The following is a 12,813-nucleotide window of genomic DNA, read 5'->3' as shown; positions in this document are numbered from 1 at the left end:
CGATGACATGTTCCCTTTCCCGAATCTTAGCGCCCCTTTAGCTGTCTGTGTGGTCAGGATGTCCCGGCTCCTATGTTCCGAGTGGCCAGAACTGAGGATCATGGACAACGGGACTGCGTCACGGCCGCCTTCCGCTGTCCCGGGACCTTTTCCCCTTTGGCTTCTGCGGGGAGCCTTCAGCACAGAAGGACGGGGCCCAGGGCTGCCTCTCTCTGTCCACTGCCGACGTGGTTTCTACGTAATGGGTGGTGTGTGCTCTCCAGGCCGGTTGGTGGGGTGACTTCCCGGGGAGCTGCCCACAGCCTAGGACCCTGAGCTCTCCCCTGTCCCAGCCCCGACTTTGTACAGAAAAACCCAACTTAGGCAAGTTGCTGACCCCTTTGCTTCAAACGGTCTCAACAATCAAGTGCTAACGATGATCTCAGTCACCTTCTCTTTGTCACAGGGTGTTCTTTTTTACGAAGAAAAATTTGAAAATAATACAAGCTGAGATGCCTTTGAATTTCCAAAACAAACCTTTACTCTAACGATGTATCCAAAAGTCACCCCACGCAGACCAAGGCGATGTTTTTTCTTCCTGTGAGCACACAAATATATTTTTATAGAAAAACAGGCGTACAGGAAATATAACCCACCTGCTGTTCCGTGAGCAATGTGGTCTGCACACGCCGTCCAACATGACTAATCCGAATAAAACTAAGCAGGGTCTTTGCTACACAGAAGTGTTCTTTGCATGTGTATTTATAAGAAAATGTGCATTTGGTGGCTGTATTCTCTTCATGTAAAGGCATCTGCTGTTTTGGGTGTGCCCGTGTTTATAAAAAAAAAAAAGAAAAAAGAAAAGAAAAGAAAAAAGTAGACACTATGAAATTGTGCCGGAAGTCTCCAGTCATATTTTCTCCTATTTTATGTTCGTGGAAGAGATGAGCTCCAGAGAGACCACGCGCGAGAACGCTGACTGGTGTGCTTTCCTAAGCGCCGAGAACTAACTGCAGGCTGAACCCTAACAATGTTCACAGCATGAGGGTGACCCCGGGCCGACACTGAGGGCCCTCGTGGGGGTTGTGCTCTGGCAGCACGGACGCCCCTGGGTCCCCGGCGTGGAATGAGCGTTGAACCAAAGCGGGTGTCGCTCGTAGCTTAAATCGTTTCGCGGCGTCCTCGAGAGAGAGGGGGGTCTGGACGAGGACTGTATCCGAGGACTTTGTTTTTTTTTTCACGTAGATTGATACTCATAGCGGAACTTAATTAAAAGGTGTTTGTGTTAGAGGTGGTGTTTGTGTTTCTGCCTGTGAACATGTATGGCTTAAACATATTTTCATTACACATGAACTTCGACTTTCCAAATAAACGTTTGGCTTCATGAACTCTAACACTGTGTGTGTCCTCTTCTGTCCAGACGGGAGGAATCAGGATTTGCCTGTCCCCCTGGTCTCCCGTGGCCCCAGGATGTCCATAGCACAACGCAAATTAGTAAAGTGTAAATGAGGTGTAGCGATACAGCATTATTTGAACGACGATATTTACAACAGACCGGCGACATGTCCCGTAGCTGGGCTTTCCAATAAGGCTGGTGGGCGATCGGGGCACCCAGTCTGCTCAGCAGACGATCTGTTGAAAATTATGGATCTGAAAACCACTTTGTGTGTGCTGAGCGCGTCACATACACCACTGGTCAATGTCTGTAGCGTCCTCTGCGTGTAGAATTGAGGCACGAGGCGGGGCCCAGTGAGCGCGACCCCATGGGCGGCAGACCAGCGCAGAGCGGAGCGGAGACTCCAGAACCCGGCTCATCATCCGTCGCCCCTCCGCCCGCTCAGAGGGCTGAGTAGCACGGCTGGGGTTCAAGCTGACTCACTGAGCGTGTTTAGAGGGGTCTCGGTTTGGGGGGTGTGGTGGAACCGTAAACGGGGCCGACGATCAGTATCCCGCATGGGCACCGACAGCCGCGGGGCACGGCCTGGAAGCGGCGGTTGACGTAAACGGAGTGGACGCCCGCTGTCCTGCGGGAGGGAAGACACAGCGGCTGTCTCACCGAGCCGGTGTCCCTGGCCGGCCCAGTCTGTCTCACTGGGACCCCGCCATCTCCCTCACCTGTGTCGTCCACGCAGGGCCTGGTTGTCACGTAAACACAAGTGATTTCGAGGACACTTAGCTCAGGACCCCCCCAGAGCTGAGGTTTGGTACCTGCCCTCCACCCGGCCTCTCTGCTCTGACGTCTGAGGCTGTTTCAAAGCCGGCGTTGCAGAGTGAAGCGTCATTTCCCTTCCCAGTTGGGGTGACCCCCACCCACACCTGCACGCCTGGCAGTCCCGGGATTTCGGCAGCCTCTGCCCAGGGCGTCGGCTGCACTCGGGCACTGTGCCGTGTGCCCGCCTTCTCCGCCCCAGGCCCAGCCCGCCCGAGTCCTGCTGCGGGAAGGGCCGGACCCCCGGCTCCATCCGCGCTCTGTCTGCGCCCCTGGGACCACTTTCATGCCAACGGGGTCTTGTCTGTGATGTCCCCGCAGTCTGCCCTCTGCTGATTGTCCCTCTGCTGTCCTCCTGCTAACTGCTCCCCGCTCACCCCCCCCACAGTGAGGGTACCAGTCGCAGTACAGATCTGGTCCTGCTCCTCCTCCTGGGCGACCCCATCGCTCTCACGACAGGGACAGAGATCTGCAGTTGCCCCTCGGTGCCCCGCATGGCCAGACCTTACTGAGCTCGCGTCCTGTCCCGCATCCCCCCCTTCCTGGCACAGGGTGGCATGGGACGCCTGCCCCCTCGGGTCCTGGGCTTGTCTGCTGTGCCAGCCGGGGCTGGTGTGGGGCTGTGCGGGGCCCAGCCTGACCGCGCGGAGGTGGACGTGCGTGGCGGGCTCGGGTGCCCTCCCCGGTGCCCTTCGCGCTCCGCTGGGGAGCATGGAGGGTCAACATCCCACAGAGCAGATGTTACCCGAGGGAGAAGGGGCGGGTCGGCAGGTCACACCTGCTGTCCTCGCCCATGTCCCCTGGCCCCCCTCGCCCAGATGGCCCGGGTTGGAGTATCTCCTGCTGGTAGCAGTGGCTGGTTCTGTGGCCTGCCTCGTCTCGGTCCCCTTCCTCCCGCCTCAGCGTCCCTGTGCCTCCTGCCGGTACGACTGCGGGGCCTCCCGCTCTGGCAGGTTCGTGGCCCACGTGCTGGCTGCTGCGGGCTCCGCGGTGAGGGACTCGGCCCGGCTCCCTCCTGCCCGCAGCTCCAGGCGTCGCCAACAGCTCCGCGCCCTGAGGTCCTGCCACGTCTCATCCTCCTTCACGGTCGCTGACCTGCTTCCAAGTCCCACGCGTTCTTTAGGGCACCCCAGGGACTGGCACCCTGGGTCGAAGCGTCTGTCTCGGGCATCGTGGGATCAGTGCCTGTCGTTTTCCACCCGCGCGGCGGCGGTGCACTGTCCGCAGGGCTGTCCGGTCGTGATCCTCGTCCCCGAGTGCACAAGTGCTGCCCGGGCAGGGACGCGCCCTCCTTCGCCCTGGACGGGCCACCTCCCGGCACAGCATCTGACGCACCTTCAGGAAAGTGTGTTCCACAGGGGACGAGAGCCGGAGGAGAGACTCCAGGCAGTGAGGAGACGCTGGCCCGATGCAGAAAGACGCCTCCATCTGCCCCAGACGCTCCCCCCTGTGTCCTCCCCCTGAACAAGGGACCAGCGTCCACTCAGCTCAGAGCCACTTCTGCATCCATTCCCCTCCGTGCCCTGTCGCCCCGTCAGCTCCAACCCCTAAGTATCCTTCTGTGCTTTCCGAGCCCCGCCCCCTGCCGCTGCCCTCACCAAAGGGCAGCCCTTTCCGGGGAGGCCTCCCTGCTCCTGTCTGCCCCTCTCAGCCTGACCCGCAACGAATGTGGCTGAGGCCCCAACCCCCAAGCCCAGGGCCACGTGGGAGCCGGCCTCACCCACCTCACTGACCCGGGTCCTCTGTCCCTCAAAACTGCCTCTGCTGCTCCCGCCGCCTCCTTTCCGGAGCCCACTGAGCCTCATTCCTGCCCCAGGACATTTGCAACTGCTCTTGGTTCTCTGTGGAAGCCTGTTCTCCCGACCCTGTGCGCAAATTCTTCCCCCCATCTTGTACATGAATTCTTCCCCCCCGCCTTGAACATGAATTCTTCCCCCCATCTTGTACATGAATTCTTCCCCCACGCCTTGTACACAAATTCTTCCCCCCCGCCTTGTCCATGAATTCTTCCCCCCCCCGCCTTGTACACGAATTCTTCCCCCCATCTTGTACATGAATTCTTCCCCCACGACTTGTACATGAATTCTTCCCCCCCCCCGCCTTGTACACGAATTCTTCCCCCCATCTTGTACATGAATTCTCCCCCCACGTCTTGTACATGAATTCTTCCCCCCCGCCTTGTACACGAATTCTTCCCCCCCCGCCTTGTACGCACATTTTCCCCCACGACTTGCACACACTGGCTCTGGTGTGTTTCAGGGTCACTTCTCCAGAGAGGGCCTTTCTGATGACCAGCTGGAGTGTGGCCAGTCCCTGGGGCAGTGACCCTCTTATTTCCTCGCAGCGACCGTTCCTGTGCCCATTCATGTCCCCACGAGGGTCCTCTCCCCTGCGAGTCCCACGGGAACAGCAGCGGGTCCACCGAGCTCACAGCGGACACCAGTCTCGGCCGAGGCGCAGAGCGGCCCGGAACGGAGATTTGCCGGGTGCCCGGACGGAGTGGTCACGGAATGGGGAGCACTGTGACAGGTGACGGTGAGAAAGAACTGCTCGACTCACCCACTCATCTAAACCGGCCGACCGACTTTCACATGTTTTATAAAATTCATATGTTTCCAATATGCTACCTGTACTGTGGTGATCATGTCGCAATACATATAACATCGAACCAGCCCGGCCGGTGCGGCTCGGCGGATGAGCATGGGCCCTGCACCAAGAGGTCCCCGGTTTGATTCCCGGTCAGGGCACAGGCCCAGGTTGTGGGCCCATCCCCAGTGGGGGGCCTGCAGGAGGCGGCCAGTCGATGTTCTCTCTCATCGGTGTTTCTATCTCTCTCCCTCTCCCTTCCTCTCTCTCTAAAATCAATAAAGAAAAAATATTTTAATCTTGAATTATTATTTGTATTCCTGAAATAAATATAATGTTATATGTCAATTATACCTCGATAAATAATAATAAAAAAATGCACAGTCACCCAAAAATAAACGTAGACAGACGCCCACACTACAAGCTGTGGCCACAGACGGAAACTAAAAGCTGTCGCCCAGCCCTCCCCTCCGCTTTGGGGAAGAAAACTGCTTTTGGTGTTTTCTTCAACAACCATTGTAACTCGGCGATTCAGTCAGTAATTTCGGTTACGAGAATTAATAAAGAAGTTTGGAGGGGGACGTGAACATCAGTAAGCGGCATACAAAACAGTAAACTGCAACACAGTATATACTTTGTGTCTATAGCACATTGGATTATATGTATAAAACTCCGTATCTGTTAGCATGATCACGGTGGTTGAAATGTTTATAATGTGCGTCATTCCCTGGGAGTGATGTTCACATCACAGCACATTGACTTCCTATGTAGAGTGTAAGAATCAGCCGTGTTTTCAAATGAATTTAAAAACGCCGAGCGCGGCCGCCCGGACGGAGGCCACGAGGCGGCACCTTGTGATTGTGGCCGGTCGCCGACCGCCGTCGTTGGAGGCTCCTCCACTAGATGGCAGTGTGGCCCAGTGAGAGCCCAGCTTTGCCTTCAGGCCCTTTCGAGGTTCAATGTGTCTGTTCCTGGTTCTACACGAGCTCTGCTGCCGGCTGCGGTCCCACTGTGACCCCGCTGCTGTGCGTCCAGGCACATGTGTGACTGACACGGTCTTCTCCGGTCCCGAAGGGGTCGGCATTTTCCAAATCCTGACAGCGTGGTCGTCATTTGTGGTGACAGGGCTCACACGTAATTAGTTTCTTGGTTGAACTATTCTCTTTCTGGTGGAGACGGGGGGAGTGGTGTCTGCATCGTTTATGTTATTATTTCCAGACAAGTTGATATTGCTTAGTGTTTTTTCCTTAACCTCTGACCGACCCAGGTGCAGCGATACATTACACACGCGGGTTAAAGCGCCTCCCGGTGCCCTGGCCTCTCGGACAGGGGCCTGCAGGGCGTCTGAGCTGATGGGGACACCTAGTGCACCCCGGAGAGAGGACACGCGATTCCTCTGGAGGTCGGAGGTCCTTCGGGCTGCAGGAACCTGGTTCTCCCAGGGGAGCCCGGCCCAGAACCTGAGCTCGCCAAAGGGTGTGGCTCACGCCCAGGTTCTGCCTGGATGTTAGGAAGGTTTGCGCCCGGTGGTTCTGCGTCATCCCGGGCATTGGTGTGGTCCCTGCGCAGTTCCGATGGAGAGAAGTCACACCCTCGTCCCCACAGAGCTGCCCAGGACCCAGAATGGTCATGACGTTCGGGTGTGGCGGGGAGATGCTGACGTCTTTATAACTCCCGCTGAGAACACAAATTGGCAAAAAAGAATAAAAAAGAGCGTGTCGGCCATATGTGTAATAATGTACAAGAAACCTCAAATAGACTCTGGGACTATAACTAAGAAAAAACTGTGGGGAGAACATCAGCACAATGCACAGTTTAAAGTGGTCATTTTCAAATAGAGCCTTTTACAGGGACACGTCAGGAACCCCTGGAGCTGAGACCCCGGCAGTTGCTACTCAGACACTGCACGCGAACCTCATGACTACTGGCATGTGTCTAGTTTCTGGAAAAAACTTATAATAGCTTCAATCAACGTCCCAAAGATGTCCCTGTGCACGGTTTTGCATTTACGCAGGCGCTGGGGCCGCCGGGGGTCAGTGTCGCCCCCCTTCGGACGGCCCGGCCGGCGACCCCACACTGAATGCAGAGGAGACCGAGCGCCGACCCCACACTGAATGCAGAGGACACCGAGCGCTGACCCCACACTGAATGCAGAGGAGACCGAGCGCTGACCCCACACTGAATGCAGAGGACACCGAGCGCTGACCCCACACTGAATGCAGAGGAGACCGAGCGCCGACCCCACACTGAATGCAGAGGAGACCGAGCGCCGACCCCACACTGAATGCAGAGGAGACCGAGCGCTGACCCCACACTGAATGCAGAGGACACCGAGCGCCGACCCCACACGGAATGCAGAGGAGACCGAGCGCTGACCCCACACTGAATGCAGAGGAGACCGAGCGCCGACCCCACACTGAATGCAGAGGAGACCGAGCGCTGACCCCACACTGAATGCAGAGGAGACCGAGCGCCGACCCCACACGGAATGCAGAGGAGACCGAGCGCTGACCCCACACTGAATGCAGAGGACACCGAGCGCCGACCCCACACTGAATGCAGAGGACACCGAGCGCTGACCCCACACTGAATGCAGAGGAGACCGAGCGCCGACCCCACACTGAATGCAGAGGACACCGAGCGCTGACCCCACACTGAATGCAGAGGAGACCGAGCGCCGACCCCACACTGAATGCAGAGGACACCGAGCGCCGACCCCACACTGAATGCAGAGGACACCGAGCGCTGACCCCACACTGAATGCAGAGGAGACCGAGCGCCGACCCCACACTGAATGCAGAGGAGCCCGAGCGCCGACCCCACACTGAATGCAGAGGAGCCCGAGCGCCGACCCCACACTGAATGCAGAGGAGCCCGAGCGCCGACCCCACACTGAATGCAGAGGAGCCCGAGCGCCGACCCCCACTGAATGCAGAGGAGCCCGAGCGCCGACCCCACACTGAATGCAGAGGAGCCCGAGCGCCGACCCCACACTGAATGCAGAGGAGACCGAGCGCCGACCCCACACTGAATGCAGAGGAGCCCGAGCGCCGACCCCACACTGAATGCAGAGGAGCCCGAGCGCCGACCCCACACTGAATGCAGAGGAGACCGAGCGCTGACCCCACACTGAATGCAGAGGAGACCGAGCGCCGACCCCACACTGAATGCAGAGGAGCCCGAGCGCCGACCCCACACTGAATGCAGAGGAGACCGAGAGCCGAAGAACAGAAGTTCCGCAAAGACAAGGTGCTCGTGATAGATGGACTTAAAGCAAATAGAGAAAAGATTCGCTCCCCGTCTGTGTCTCCACTGACGGCCATGTGTCTCTATGTCTGCAGATTGTTTAAAAGGTGTACAAATCCCTATAACGTGTTCCGATGTTACCCTGTGCCTGACATGTGATTGTCCCTGGTGAGACCCCCGGGCAGCCGGACGGGGTAGCGCGTGCACGTGCGGTATTGTGTGGATCGAGCCCACGGGAAGGGATCCGCCTGAGGCCACGTGCTTTGAAATGCTCAGCTGTCGCGAGGGAGCCGAAGACGGGTTTTCTGTCCAGTATCCCACGTCTCGTATTTTCACACACCGAAGGAATGACGAGCCGGCACATCACAGTCACCCAGCTACCCTGCTGACTCCCAGAGGGACCCCTTGCTCCTTCCTTCCTTCGTGAGTTTAGATGCACCGTCTTCGGGTGCATGAAAACATGCACTGAATACTCTCTAAGCGCTTGGTTAACTGGATGCCGTCTGGTTCTCCCCAAGGGAGTGGGAAGTTGTTTTCTGTTGCTTCTGTTCACAGGTGCACCCTTTGCACTCAATTCCCAGTTATGGGTTTGATCTCACTGTGCCCGGTAGACCCGAAGGGGCCAAGGACACGAGCCTTCCTCAGGCTCACCAAAGGGGAACACGGAGCAAACGTCATCGTACGTTTCCCTGCGCAGGGACAGAGCGTGTCGGCGGCGTCACTGAGACACGAGACTCAGGCCTCGGGCGAGGTCTCTGCAGAACAGCCCCAGTCCCCCGGCGTCGAAGAGTCAGGGGAAGGCCAGGTGGGCCAGGTGCCCCTCGGCTCCACGGCGGCCGGTCCCGAGTGTGGACAGCCTCGGCTTCCACCTGCCCCCTGCCACCTGCGTTTCCAGTCTCCTACCCGGGGTGCGTCTGCACCTCGAACTGAGAACGGACTTCGAGATTCTTCGAGCTGCCCAGAGACTTCCTAGAACTGCCTCCCTTTACACCCCGAGGCGGGGCCCCCTGGTGCTGAGCAGGGGACAGAGGAAGACGCACGCGGTTGGTGCCTGTTACCAGCCCCGAGGGGTGTCCTCGTTCGACCCGCCCAGGCGCCGTGCCGGGGCTTTGCACCCGGGGTGCCGACAACCACGCCAGGCAAGTGTGCCCTGGTTTTCAGAGGAGGCTGTGTGGCGGGCCCGGGACGCTCTGACCCTACAGAAAAGCAAATCGAAACCTGGACCCCGACCTGCGTGACTCCAAGCCACATTCTCTCCTGGACATTGCAGACCCAAGCCAGCTGACCTCCAAGGACAAGTCTCAGAGTCCGAACCATTTCGCATGCTCACCTTCACCCCGCTCTGCTCTCTCCGCGTCCCCTTCGTCCGCGCAGCCTGATGCTCTGGGCAGACCCCCTTCCTGGACCCACGCCACCGCCCGAGACCCAGGGCCACTGTTCCACGCCACGACCCTCCCTCCCTTCAGCCTGAGACACAGCAACGGGCTCCCTCCCAGACCAAAGCCCATGTTGTCGAGACCTGGGGACCACCGGGCAAGGCTGGGACCAACGCAGAGGTGACCCCAATCACAGATGGGTCCCCGCTGTAATGGGGTCAGCGAGGGGACAGGAGCACATCGCTCTCCATTGCCAGGAGGACCAGAAGGGCGAGGCGTCCACGTGAACCGTTCTCTGAGGCACAGGACTCGCCTGCATGCCGAGGGCGCCATGATCGGGAGGCGGGTTGGCCATGTGCGGACGGGGCGTCCAGGGACACCCCCGGTCACCAACATCGTAGTTACCGACTCCTGCCACACCCTGAGCGTCCCTGATGTGGGTGTCACGCAGGCCCATGGTACCGAATGAACACAGATTGGATGTTTGCCCAAGTCCTGGGCAGCTGCCCAAGAGGTGCCTGGAGCTCAACCCCCAGCCGGGAACCACCGCAGACCTGGAAGCAGTCGCCAGGACCCATCCCAGCAGGCACCTTGGGGACCGTCAGCATCACGCAAGGCCGGTCCCCACGGGCTGACCACCTGGAGCTGCCCCCCGCAGACCCGCAGGCCCGGGCACCTCCCCTGGCGCCGCTGGAGGATTCGCCCCTCCAGACCCGCGGAGGCCGCTTCCCACGGGAGGGCAGGGACCCCGGAGGGGAAGAGGCAGGACCAGGGCCCGCCCTTGCTCTGCCGCCGCGTAGGTCTGTGAATTTGGGGACCGTCGCTCCACCTTCGCGACCTTGTGTTTTCACAGGCAAAGCGCAGAGGGGAGGGCGGTCAAACACGCTGCAGGGTGTGGCCAGACCTCAGTCCTGAGGTAGTGGTCCCAGGGTCCCAGGGTCCCAGGGAGGAGGAGCTGGAAGGGGCACAGTCCTCAAATACACGCTGTCACCCCGCTGCCCCCGGGTTTGGGGGCCCCGCTCCCTTCCCAAGGTGCACTGCAGCGAAGCGTCCTAGTTGAACGCGCAGCTGTGAATGTCTCCGTGTTTCCGTCGGTCACGAACACCAAGGCAAATGAATCACGAATTAAAATGACAAGGGGAGCCCTGGCCGGTTTGGTTCAGCGGTGGGGGCGTCGGCCTGCGGACCAAAGAGCCCCGGGTTCGGTTCCCGCCAGGGGCACGTTCCAAAAATAAATAAATAAAAATAAATACATAAATAGAAATAGAATTATGAAGAGGCACACGTACCTCGTCGGTCCCCGCGTCCGTCACAGGGCCGGGATCCGGCCGAGGCTCCCACGTTGTGTGTCCTTCCCGTTTCTGGCGGCCGTCAGTCCGACGGGGGACGAGCAGCCCTGACCTCCGGCGGCCAGAGAACCACCTCTGTGGACGTGATCCATTCTCCGCACCAGCGTGTCTCGGCCAGAAGGGTCACCTGACAATCAGTGGGGTTCATACGCCCCCGCGTGTCCTGACCACTCTGGACTTGGCTACGGGCTGAGGCCGCCTCCTGGGGGAGAGACCGCAAGTTGCAAAGATGGGCGTTGTGCTTGTGGGGTGCTGCGCGGGGCCTGAGGGAGGCAGCGGCCCCCACTCAGCCAGGCGGCCGGCAGCGGGCTGGCCGTCATTCCCTCGCCCAGGTGCTGCGCTGTCCCACGGTGGCCCCGCTGTGCGTGTCCCCGAGGACGTGGCCGGGGGGCAGCCGCTGAGCCCCTGCCTCCGGGAGCCGAGCCAGCTGGCGGGGAAGAGTCCGGGCAGGCCCGGGGACCAGATGGCCGGCCGCGGGCCCCGCCGCCCACTCTCCCCATCCAGTTCTGGGCTGTGTCACAGTCCCCAGCGGCGACCTGGGGACAGACTTGGAACTTTGCTGACGACGCTAAAACGTGCTCTGGGCCCAGACAGGGGGACGTGCTCTGTGAATCATCTCGCGTAGCCCTCGCGACGTGTCCGACGCGGGTCGTGCTCCTGCGTCACCTTCACAGCTGAGCAGCGAGGTTACGTTTCCCAGGGAAGTTTCCAACAGGTGAGGTGAGACTTCGCTCCGTCAGGGTCGACAGAACCTTCTGGATGCTGGGAGCGCGGGTGTCCCCTCCCCGACCTGGGAGTTTGATCGAGTCCCTGGATCCCACCGCTCTGTCCGGGCAGCACCCAGCCCTCAGCGGCCGGAGCCGATCCAAGCACCGAGCGTGGTGGTCCGAGGGTGGAGTTGTCGTTGGCTTCAGGTAATGCACTCGGTTGTGTCGGCAGCCGCGCCTGGCTCGGGGTACGCACCGACCCGCACAGACGTGTTCTTCTCACCCCGGCACTTCCTGAACCCCCGCGAGCCCCCATCGCTGCCCCGGAAATAGCGGGGAGCCTGTGCAGGTGGCCCCAGGAAGCGTGAAGGTCCCGGGGATTCCTCGTGGGTGAGGAGCGACGGTGCGAGGGAGGGACGCACGTCTGCCCACGGTACCTGCCGGCCACCCAGGACGTCTGTCTCCGCGTCTCTGGGTCACGTTTCCCTTTGGCTCTGTTCTAGCTGAACCTGGTTTATGAGGCTGTGAAGACAGCCAGGGGCCAGCGCCTCCCGTCAGGATGAAGGAGCATCTCGTGTGGAATGACAGATCTGCGCCACGGCCCACGGTCACCCTGATGCTCATGAGCCGCGCTGACGATGAGGCAGAAATACGCACAATAATCCAGTGTGAGAGACCAGACCAGGCAGCACAGGGGTCCTCAGCGGGGCGGTCACTGCAGAGCCGCCCTGATGCGGAGATTTACTCAGATCATCTCCACCAGTGATTCTGGAGCGAGCGGGTCCACCTCCAGGAGCGGCCGGGAACCGGAGCCCCGCACCCCGCGCGTCACCGACCTGGAGGCTTCGAGAGGCCGGCGTGGCCGTGCGCTTGGGCCCCTCCCAGCATCGCGGTGCTGGTGGCCCCGGCAGGAGACGCAAACACCAGCTGCTGTGTGTGGTGCTCAGTGGGGGACACACGGGCAGCAGAAAGTCATCAAACCGCTTATCGGAACTATTTCACTGCAGCTACGGCATTTCAGTGTTCGGGGGGTGCGTTTAAAATGTCTGTTTTTAACTAAAACATTTAAACAGGCCGCCGTGTAGAATCTACTTCACAACGTGGTCTCACCATGTTCCCAGCAGACGCTGATGAACAGTTCTGTGTCCAGTGACGGTGACCAGGTGGGCGCCGGGAGGGTGGTGTGCGGACACCCCTTCTCTGGCTAAACTGTAAGACTGTCTGGTCGACACTGGTCATCTGCTCGGGGTGGGTGACGGTCCTCAGACGCACCAGGACGGACGCCGGCGTTAGACGCTGCCCCCCCTGGGCGTGTCGCGCTGCCGTGTGGCCTCCGTCCCAGGAATCGCCCTGCGGAGTTA

This window comes from Molossus molossus, unplaced genomic scaffold (genome assembly GCF_014108415.1).
Source record: "Molossus molossus isolate mMolMol1 unplaced genomic scaffold, mMolMol1.p scaffold_m16_p_18, whole genome shotgun sequence".
NCBI classification, from domain to species: domain Eukaryota; kingdom Metazoa; phylum Chordata; class Mammalia; order Chiroptera; family Molossidae; genus Molossus; species Molossus molossus.
This window is presented reverse-complemented; position numbering follows the sequence as displayed.